We start from the raw sequence: 12,001 nt of genomic DNA on the forward strand, positions 1-12,001 counted from the left end.
TCCTGGAGGGTCTTAGAGCTACCATATGGTGTGCCAGAAATAGAATCTGGATTAGCCACGTACAAGGCAAGTGTACCTTGCCTTACTAGTACTATGTACTAGGTACTAGTACTAGTACTATGCCTTACTAGTACTACGGCGTCTGGTTCTATTTTTGTTGTTGTTTTATAGGAGGACTAGAGAGATAGTACAGTAGATGGGGCATTTGCCTTGCACACCAACCCAGATTTGATCCTCAGCATCCCATGGGGTCCCTGAGCACCACCTGGAGTGATTCCTGAGTGCCATGCCAGAAGTAAACCATGAGCATCACCAGGGGTGCCCCTCCCTCACCAAAACAAATATTTAAGGGCTTTCTCAGCAGTGCTGACGCCTGAAAACTGCTCTTGATGATGATTAACCTAGTGGTGTGCACCTGACAGATGCTCAGACATTAGTGGTCACCAGAGGACCCCGGGCTATAACTTGTAGTTCTGTGGCAGGGCCCATTGGGCCCCAGGGATCAGACTCAGGAGGCCCAAGGTCTGAGATCAAACTCAGAGCCTCCCACATGCAATCCACCTCTTTGAGCTATCTCCCTGGCCCTGTCACTGCCCATGATTCTAGCGTCTCTTTTTATTTGTTTCACTGCATTTGGAGGTGTGGGTAGTGTCAGAAGGCATATTTTCAGGAATCAAAAAGCACTCCAGAAAAACAAGACTTTTTTTTTTTGCTTATGCTTGTTTTTGCATATCGTGTGGTTTGAAAATGCTAGATTTCAAATGCCAGTGCTTGTTTCTGAAGCTTGCATTTCATTTGATATAACACTCTGATGTAAGGAGACTGCACACAGAGCCAGGACCTACACATGCAAACTGTGCACTTGCTCTGTTAAGTAGGAATCAGGTAGGAACCCTTGGACACCTTCGTTCTAAAGAGCTCAAAAACATTCCTCATAAAGTGCTTTAAAAATGTGCAGAGCAATTATACTCTGTTTTTTTTTTCAGTAGGGAGAAAATTCTGCATTTATCTGAAGTTTCTAAGGCAAGTTGTGTCCCTTTGATGAGAAAAAAATCTCATATCATGTTTGTGTCCTTTTAGGAGAATAAACATTGAGTTTCTTACATCCCCGAAACAGTTACTCCGACAATGAGGGTGTTCTTTTGTTAACAGCTTCATCAAACATCAAGGGTGACGGGCTGAAAGAGCTTATTTTAGAAGCCTCATTTTTGTTTGTTCTTTGTCTCCCTAGTAATGCCATGACATCATTTCAAGGTTTTTTTCACTTAAAATTAGGGTCCAAAGTGCTTGCTGATTCTTCTTATATAAGTTATATTTGGAGGTGTTCTGAAGTCTTTGTTAGATAGAGCAAGACATGTACATGTGAGAAAGTGAGAAGAGAGGCAGAGAGACAGAGACACAGAGAGACAATTCCCAAGCAGTTAATTCCAAGTGACGCACTATTCAAGCAGTTCATTCCAAATGATGTTTAACAGACAGATTTTTTTTTACCTATGCCCACACTCTGGGATCCATGATTATTGTCTGTTACCTAGGAATTAAATGTTGAGTTGCAAGGTACAATCACTATAGTAACTAGAAGGGCATTAGAACGTTGAAGACAGACGTGGGAAGATGTTTAATTTTAGATCAAAGTGAGTATCTGTCACTTTATCAATCCTATTCCTGTAGGAGCTAATTTTCTTCAACAGATCTTCCTGTATATCCACATAAAAGGCCCTTTTGTCTCCTTTGTGACAATTTCTTTTGTGACTAATTTAAAACCGTTTAAATTAGTGATTTTTTTTGTTTGTTTGGTGGGAGGATGTGTTTGCTTTTTTCAAACTCTAAATGAAAATAACATTGCCTCTCTGCTATTTAGCACTGGACAGCGGGTAGGGCGTTCGCCTTACAAGCGGCCAACATGGCCGACCCGAGTTCGATTCCTCCGACCCTCTCGGAGAGCCTGGCAAGCTACCGAGAGTATTCGATATGCCAGACACAGTAACAACAAGGTCTCCAATGGAGACGTTACTGGGCCCGCTCGAGCAAATCGATAAGTAGTCCGTCTATCTTGTGTTTGGGGCATCCTCTTCTTTAAACACAAAGCCTGTTGTCCCCTGCATTGTCACTGTATAGCTCAGAATCATTCTTTTATTTTATTTTATTTTATTTTATTGATTCGCCATGAGATATAATCACAAGCTTTCATGTCTGAGTTACAATCACACAATGATCAAATACCCATCCCTCCACTAGTGCACATTCCCCACCACCAAAATCCCTGGTATACCTCCACCTTTCCCACCCTCCCCCTGCCTCCATGGCAGACAATACTCCCCATTCTCTCTCTCTACTTTTGGGCATTATGGTTTGCAATGCAGATTATGAGGGGTTATCATGTTTGGTCCTTCATCTACTTTCGAATAGAGAAAGAATCGCTAAGAAAATGATGGTTAGAGGTATCGTTTGGGATGGGAGAACACTTAGAGAATCACTCTAAGCCCTGCATGTTAGAGAGTTGGTGCTTTTTATGCCATTAACTTCCCTGCCCACAGCGCTTCAGCTCCGCAGAGCAGATCAAACACTTGATGGCATGCTATTTTCCTAGGTGTCAGAAAGAATTCAGTCCACAAAATGAACCGCCTCTGGGCCAAACGTGCCCAGGGGACTATTTGCCATCAAAGACAGACACAGCTTCAGGTTGGCTCTGTCGAGTGCCCTCCAACTCCGCCGCAGTTGCCTCCTAATGAGGACTTGGAAGAGAGGTTTGCCCTTCCCTGGGGTCCCTGCTCTCTGTGGTACAATGCGGGATACAGGAGCTTCCTGCTTCTTTACCAGAAACCGACTGGGCCTTCCTTGGCATCTCACACCTCCCTGCAAGGGGCAGGCCTGGGTCTTCACCCGCTTCTGGTGCAATAAGGATTGCTGTGTTCCGAGCAGGGTGAAGCTCCGGTGCTCCAAGGCATTTGCTCAGCTCACTCCATCCGGCCCCTATTGTTGTCTAAAAATAACAAATGCTCGTGACTCAGCTTTTCGCTCCAACTTTCAGGAGCTGACCCTGCTTAGCTAGTGCTTCTGGGAGTGCCAGGTGAAGGGCTGTTTTTTGAAAGAGGTTGTTGTGTTTCCAGGAGGGCAGGTACCTCCCCTGTGTCTGAACCCAGGAGTTGCTGAGGGGGGCTGTGCTCCCATGAATCCACATGACCAACTAGGTATATCTCCCATCTATCGAAATTTCTAGAACAACAAAAGTCTGAGAATGAGGGGTCTGTAGTTCATTCTCAAAGGGAAGCAATCCTCCAGGTAACTAGTCCAGACACATTAAGATCAGTGAAATTAAATAGGAACAGGGGAAAATAGGGTAAAATTAAGAAAATTAAGACAATAAAAATGGTTATGTCCTAAAAATAACAATTAAGAACAATCAATAGAATTATTAAGATCCAGAGGGGGGAATATTTTCTACCAACGAGCTGCCTAGCACTGGGTACCCAGGAATCTCTTCTATAGCCCCCCTTTTTACTCCTGGACTACCCAGCAGTGCTCGCACCACACCCCATATTAGGTAAGTCTCTCTAGTCATCATCTCTCTTCCCTAAACATTCATCTTCTCCCATGCTTGCAGTCCTCAGAAGCAGCTGCTTCAGCATTTCACAATGTTCTCCCATGAAGCCCTTTCTCTTCTCATGTCTGTCCTTGTTCATCCCAGCAGCTCATGTTCCGAGTGCTTCATCTTTCTTTCACTTGACTCTGTGTTACAACATCCCCTTGTTAGAGATAAAAAAGAAAGATCGCTATGAATCCGTTCATGGCCGTCCAAACATGAATTAATACCTTCTTTGAAGCAGGACTTGTCATAGGTGACGTGTCACCTGAAATGAGTAATTTAGAGCCACAATCTCAAGTCCTATGAATTCAGACATGAGCTGGGGGTGGGGTGGGGACAGTAAACAGGCATATAAAATGTTAATGACCGTGCTGTCCTGTAAGAACTTGCATTTAGATTGGAACAAAGACTCGAGTTGGCTCCAAGGGAAGCACGGGGCGTTCTTGGGAACGCCTGACTGAGTGGGAGGCAGGCAGAAAGGAAAATATAGACCATTTTCCTCCCCTTGGCTTCCCAGAGCCAATCCCGAAGTGGACCTGTGCCATTTTACACAGGGACTTGGCATTCATTCAAGGCTCCTGTTTGCAGCAAAGTAGAAGGTCACAGATGGCCAAGCGTGGAGCTACCTAGAGGGAAAAAAAGGTGGCGTGGGTGTAACAAGAAAATGTCAGACCTCTGTAAAATGGAGTGGTTTCCAAGAATCACTCCACCTCATAAGAGCACTGCTGACTGGAATTCTCTTCCTCACAGAGGGGGCAGGGTTGGTTCCTTCAGAAGGCCTCTCTCCTGGGTGATGACAACTTCTCCTGGGTGGCAACAACCGTTTCACGTGCTCTTCTTCTGTATGTGTGTGTCTTCTCTTTTTATAAGAATAGAGTAATTTGGATGGAGTCCATACTTCTTCATTTTATTGCATCTTATTTTACAGCCTCTCTTTAGGGATAGTCACTAGTCACTTTTTTCTCTCTCTTTAGGTCACATCTGGTGGTGCTCGGGGGTTACGCCTGGCTCTCAGAAATTACTCCTGGAGGTGCTCGAGGGACTATATGGAATGCCAGGGATCAAACCTAGTTCAACCTCATGCAAGGCAAATTACCCTAACTGCTGTACTATCACTCCAGCCCAAGGATAGCCATATTCTAATGCACTGGGAGATTACAATCTGACAAAGCTTCTCTCCTTGACCACACTTCTGTCAGGCTCCTCTGAGCTCTCTTTTTGACTAGGCCCAACATTTCCACATCCTTCCTTAGAGTGCATTTCTAACAAGAATCAGGTTATGGCAATTTAACTAGAATATTCCATTCTCATTATCTAGGGTTTTATTGTTGTTGTTCTGTTTTGGTTTGGGGTCACCCTTTTCTGTGCTCAGGGATTACTACTGTCTCCGTGCTTGGAGGGTAACTCTTGATTGAACTTGGGGATTCAAGTTGTACAAGGAAAGTGGCTTACTCGCTGTACTATTTCTCCAGTCTCCTCATCCTCAATATCTGATCAATTTTCTAACTCTCCCCTTCCCTCAGGTAATACCTGATCTCCCCAGCTTATATTCAACAAACATCCACTTCGGGTGATGTAAAAGAGGAAGTCCAATTTCCCCTTGCCCATTGTTGCTTCAGCTCCATTTTAGTTGATTTAATCCTATGTTTTTAGACATTCCGGAAATTTCCTGAACTTTTTCTGAAACTGAAAAGTTTACAAATTTCCCAAGACCATAAATTATGTCCCAGACCTTGGGCTCACAGGAAACTAAGAGATAACTAAGAAGATTGGGAGCGGGTGGAGGAGGTAGGAGAAGGCGAACATACCTGGACATAAGGTGAAATGAAATATATACCCGAAAAGGTCTTTAATAAACAGAATTCCCTCACCAGCTTGTGAATCTTATCACCCAAACATGTTAATATTATCCTAATACTACAAAAGAGCCCTAAATTAACAAGACATAGCTAGGGGACTAGAATCCTCTGATAATGTGGTAAGTAATTCAAAGACCCAGTTTTCCTATTTTAAAAGAAAGAAAGAAAAAAAGAAAGAAAGAAAGAAAAAGAAAGAAAGAAAGAAAGAAAGAAAGACATACTTTGTCCTATGCTAAGTTCCTCCCCTTTATAGGAATTTATTTCTCTTCTACTTTCCAATAAACTTTTCTATTTTCTAACAAAAGATTCTGAGCATCTTTTGTATTCAATGTGTTTATTCTTGAAGACTCTGAGAACCATGGGCAACACAGACACCTACCATCATTGCTCCTGTTTCAAATTGAGGCAAAATTCTCCCATCCTCCTAATATTTCCTCTTAATAATCCTACATTCACCAACCTACATCCTACTTCTTGGCTACTGGGTCCCATATTTTCCTTCCTATGTGGGGTTCATCCCCGTATCTCTCCCCTTTTACAAAACGCAGTTGTAATGGTTCCTTTATTATGATACTTCCTTTGTATGAAATCTGTGTCTGCTCTTTAACCAGTGTCATGAATAATTTTTTTTCATGAACAGACTACAATGCAGGCATTGCAAGGAAAAACCAATTCAGCCTACAGAATAGGGCTTTGATACTTTGGGGAAGTAGATGAATGGATTATGAAGATGTAGTGTACATACACATTGGAATACTATGCAGCTGTAAGGACTGATGAAATCATGCAATTTGCTGCAACCCAGTTGGGACTGGAAGATATGTTGTGTGAGGTAAGCCAAAAGAAGACAACACAGGATGATCTCACTTGTCTATGGATAAAGAAATATATTGTAGTAAAGGGGGAATGTCTCTATCACCCTTGGCCCCAGTGTTCTGAGAGGAAAAAGATAAAGAAGGAAAGAAATCAATGGAGGTGGGAAGAACAGAATGGGAATGGGTGAACTGATAATAAGGGCTTCAGCTATTGTGACGGTATGGATGAGTGGTATAGCCATATGTCCAAAACACAGACTCAACAAAACTGAAAACATGAGATCTAAGACTCAACCACTGAAACTTTGTAATGTACCTGTCAAGTTGACGGATAGGGAAGGGGCAGGAGTTGAGGTGGGGAGGGAATATGGGTACACACTGTGAGATTGATGTCGAAATACTATATGCCTAAAACTCAACTATCAGTAACCTTGTAAATCATAATTCTTTAATAAAAAGCAAATTTTGATTTTAAAAAAAACTTCCTTTGTGAGTTTTTTTTTCTCCAGGAGAAAGGGCACAAGATTTCTGATTTTCTTAGAACTCTGTAAGGGGATGTTCATTGATTGGGACAACCTGGAACACTGAAGAGTAAGGAAGAGAGAAAAGAACAAAATACTGTCATCCTTACATAAAATACTGTATGAATTTTGGGGAAAATAAACATAAGGAAAAAAACAACTGCTGTGGCATTCTGTCAGATGCATCTTGTGGTGGTAGAAATTCCCACTTCCATTCTACCACCAAAGATTCTTTTTCTTTTCAGGCTATTTTTAATTTTATTTTCTTCAATTTTTTAAATTAATACATATCACTGGTTTGCAAGAGTGTAAATGTGTATTGCTATCAGGGTACAATGTTTCCCCACTGATGCACATCACCAAAGTACTAGTACCCTCCGCCATAAGACCTTTCCTCTCCCGCTCTTAGTAACCTCTGCTCTGTCATCTGAGGCTAAAGATTTGCTTTCATTGAAAATGGTCAATGCCAAACTCTCCAGACTCTCACGGAGTCAGGAATGGGTGACCTCCTCCCATCCCCCTCTTCCTCTGGGAGTCTGCAGTCATGCCCACGAAGTGCCTCATTATAAGTTCATTAACGCCATGATACAGAGACGCACACAAATAAACCTCAAAAGTGATTTAGAAATCTGGAGCTTCAGAAATGCCTCTGGACCCCAAAGTCACCATCCAGTTAAAAATTTAACTCCATCTGTATCACCCCATTCAAAATTTTAGAATTCCTGAGGCAACATATCATACTCTACACCACTGATATACCAGGAGTAGCACATCACATTGGATGGTGAAGTAAAGTAGAAAGTAACCAATCTTGATTAAGAAAATATTAGCATGCAAGGTCCAACCTGTAACATGTTAATAATCTTTTATACAAGGGCTTAATGGCTGCAGGATTGAATACAACAGTCTTCACACACTTTCTTCTGAGGAAATCCTTTTTTGGTCATTTTTAGCAATTATTCATAACAAAATAAATTATTTAGAACCTGCTTTTGGGGCAGATTTGGGTGTGGTTGGGAAAATTGAAAATAATGGTGATGGATATGTGTCATGGTGGTAAGATTGATATTGGAATATTTAATGTAACAAATCATCATGAGCAACTTTAAAAATAAAATAATTTTTAAAAAATGAAAATTGCCCATGTTCTTGATTTCTTTATATACCACATATGGATACACCATGTCCAGCCTCTCCTTCTGACTTATAGTGCTTCTGATTTAAGATGATTTCATGACATCTTCTAATTTCATCCACCCAGTAGCACAAGGCAAGATTTCATCTTTTCCTACAGCAGAGTTCTACTGCATTACAATCATCTTTGCAATTTTCACCAGTTATTGATCTCCTGCTAGTTCAGTCTGTCAGAGAAGGGGAGGGCAGGGGCTCTAGAATTAGACAATTGTGTTCAAGTCACATCTTCCATCAACCAAGTGACCTTGACTAGGTCAACTCCTCTGTGCGTCATTTCTCATCTGGAGCATTTGAATAATGAATGCACCATTAGTTCATGAATAATGTCTAGAGTTCCCTAGGTGGGCGCTAGCGAGGATTATATGAAAGAGTTAAGGTTGTTGACATTACTAATATTCTCCTGGATTTTGTTGCTGTTATACACACACACACACACACACACACACACACATATATTTTTTTCCCATTTCCACAAATGTCCTACGTGGACCTTTGTATTGAAAGACGGGCTTCCCATAAAGGTCCTGAAAAGGCTTTTTCCAGTGGGTATCACCACAGCATGTGGAACTATGATCAATGGAAGTCCTGAGGGCCTCAAAAGAAGCTGTTGTCATCACGAAAGAATGCAGACTGCCTAAATTCAGGGTCATCTTCAAAAATAACGTTGTATCAGCAAAACCTAGTTTACAGCAGGGCAAACTTCTAAAGCATCTGGCTTGGTGATATGAGCTATGCTTTCCTCATCCTGCAAGAAGACTTGACATCTGTTCTCATCTTGATAGCCCAGGCAGACCCTGATCCCACTTGCCAGTACAGGAATAAAAACTGTCTGTCCTATTTACTCTGCGACTGACAGCCGGACAGATGTCATTACATTTGTTCTTTTGTTCTCCTATTAATCTGACTGATGTTAATGTGTTTGCACCCTGTCTGAAAAGACCCGGGAGGGAGGGGGGGGCGGAGGGGGAGAGTGGGATAATCGGCCCCCTGTATCCTGTAGTGTCACAGCCCCAGAGTGACCCACACCCACTAGATACAAGAAAACAAGTTCCTGAGGACATTTACAAGAGCTTTCCTCTCCCACACAGCCGGCAAGAGCTTCAAGATTACATCCTTCCTCTTCTCTTTGCCTGGTGCCCGCTAACCTGTGAATAGTGGTTCTCCTAGCACAGTTTCTATGACAACCTCTCTCTGGGATATTTTTTTCATGTTCATCCATAGTACTCTGGCTTTTCTTGTTAGTTAAAAAAAATTGCATCAAATAAAATCTTGCATAATGGATTTTATTAATGGGAAGTCTTTTGTTAACAGCGAATCTCAGAAAAAGAGTCACAAGGCAACCTAGGCAACTAATTGCACTGAAAGGTTTTGTTTCATGTTTTAAAAGCTTCGAATAGGAGGCCGGAAAGAGAGAGATTGCAGCGGGTTAGGCGCTTGGCCTGCAGATAGCCGAAATAAGTTTCCTAGCATGGATATGGTTCCCAGAGCACTGCCAAGAGTGATCCCTGAGCACAGAGCCAGGGAGAAGCCCTGAGCACAGTTTGGTGTGCCCCCATCCCCAAAAAATAGCAATAAAAATTAAAAGCTCCATATATGCTTCATGTACAACTAGATCTCAGAGTGACTAATAGAACCCAAAACAGGGTTATATTGGAGCTTTTGGAAAATCTTTATCTTGAGGTTTCTTTTGGTTTTGTCATCTGTTGTCATTTGCTTTAATAGCATCAGGTACTTAAATACTTGGGAGCCTACATATTTAACTTATCTCCAATTTACACCTTAGGCATCAATCAACAAATGAACATAATGAACACCCTAAAAACCAGTCATGGGGCATTCAAAAGTATTTTTGTCAAAATCAATAGGAGAAGCTTCATCATCAGCATGCTAGAAAGAATGTTTGACTGGTGAAATTAGTATGATGCTTAAGTTAGGTAGTTGGTACAACCTAGATCTTCCATCTTTGTAAGAAGAAAGAGCCAGAGTGATAATTCAGAGGGTAGGATGCTTGCCTCGCACACGGCTGCCTTGGGTTCAATCCCCGGCATCCAATACGGTCTCCTGAGCACCACCAGGAGTAATTTCTGAGTGCAGAACCAGGAATAAGCCTTGAGCATCAACTATTGTGTCCCCACCCCGCAAAAAAAAAAAACCAACATATTATAGGATTAGTGTCCCAAGAAGTGTCCAGAGAGATTTTTTTCCAAGCTGTTGAGGGCAAGTTTTTCCCACTGTGAGATACTTTGGCACATGGAGTGGAGATCAATAGAGGCCCTGTGGGCCTGGAGGCCAGATGGGGCATGTTAGAATCTTGACTTCAGGAAGGACGTTATCCAGAATCAGAATCCTCTCCAGAAAAAAAATACATTAAAGAAGCCTAGTTCAGGCAAGGCAAACTTCAGAGCATGAAGTCATCATTTGCTCATGCAGTGAGATTATCTCTATTCTCTCGACAACCCCGTGCCTCTCCACTCCTTAGTTTGGGCTATAAACCTGCCTCTCCTGCTTCAAAACCTGTAGCCCAGGGCCAGGCAGGGAGGTGAGTGCTCGTGCTTGTGTTCAGGAGGCATGGCCTTTATCCCCGAGCACCACAAGCAGAGCCCAGGAGCAATGTACCAGGAGCACCTTCCAGCTGTGACCCTAAACCCGAGTAAACTGAAGAGCCCAGATCAATTCCCCGTGCACCTGTAACTCTGTTTTCCCTCCTTCTCATCTACCTGAGGCTAATTTGTTTCCTTGCCCCTACTCAGGGAAAGAAGAGGTCAGGAAATTCTGTGTCCCTAAGTCTTCAAAAATGACTCTGCCACTTAGTTCATGTCAAGGGACAACTTCCAGATGTGTGGCTTCACTGGCCCTGTGCCCTCCCCCCCCCCCAGCTCGATGGATAGCCCTGCCTCAGTCTCCTCTTCAGAACACTCTGATCTCGGGGTGACCCTGAGAGGCTGGTCACTGTGTCAAGCTGTGACACTGAGAACATCTAAGTACAAACACAGGTTCTATGATTGTTTCTAGGAAAGAAAACGTTGTGAAATGTGCTCTTACTCCCTGCCTGGAAGCAAAGGCTTGGATTCGAACTCAGGGCAGACACCCCTGCACTCTACAGAAATCCAATATCAGATACCCCCCAACCCTACCCTTTCATGGAACTGCCTCAAATTATTGCAAAATCTCCAAATCTAGTCTTCAGTACATTCCTCATCCAAATCCTGTTTTTCTATGCTTCTTCTGGCACACTCTTCCTTTTCAATCACACTCCCTGGTGTTTTATACATGTGCAGTCGGCCGGCCAGAGCATCATCTCAGGCAGCATAGAAACGCTCGAGTTTCCATAACGACCATCAGGTACTGAGTCAGAAATCCTCATGCTAATTTCCAGAATCTTTTTGTTCCTTTGTAAAGGCTTTTGTGTTTTTTAGCACAGTTTTAGATTCACTGCAAAATTAGGAGGCAGATACGGAGATTCCATACAGAGACAGAAATAGAGACAGAGACAGAGATAGTGACAGAGACAGAGAGATAAAGACAGAAAGACAGAGACAGAAAGAGAAAGAGGGACACAGCTTCCAACACTGTGGACATTGCATTCCACTGTGTATATTTGTCAAAATTGATAAACCTATTATCAAAGACCACAGTTTACTATAGAGTTCATTTTTTGTTTTGTATGTTCCATAGGTTCTGACAAAGGTGTGTCGACATGTATCCATCATTACAATATCACACAAGAGTTTTTGTATTGTCCTAAAAATCCTCTGTGTTCTGCCTAGCTCTCCTGTGCCCCTGTACCCAGGAAACCATGAATATTTTCATTAACTACACTCTGGACTTTTCTAGGTCATGTAGAATCACATAGCTTAATCCCAAATCACATCTCAAATCCCATAGCATGAACCTTATTTCAATTTAAATATGTATTTAAGTTTTTCCTTTTTGGGGGATGGGGGAGGATAACACCCAGTGTTGTTCAGTGACTATTCTTGGCTCTGGACCAGGAGTACCAGTGTGCTGCCAGCGATCAAATCAGCA

Source organism: Sorex fumeus, unplaced genomic scaffold (genome assembly GCF_029834395.1).
Source record: "Sorex fumeus unplaced genomic scaffold, SorFum_2.1 ptg000265l, whole genome shotgun sequence".
Lineage (NCBI taxonomy): Eukaryota > Metazoa > Chordata > Mammalia > Eulipotyphla > Soricidae > Sorex > Sorex fumeus.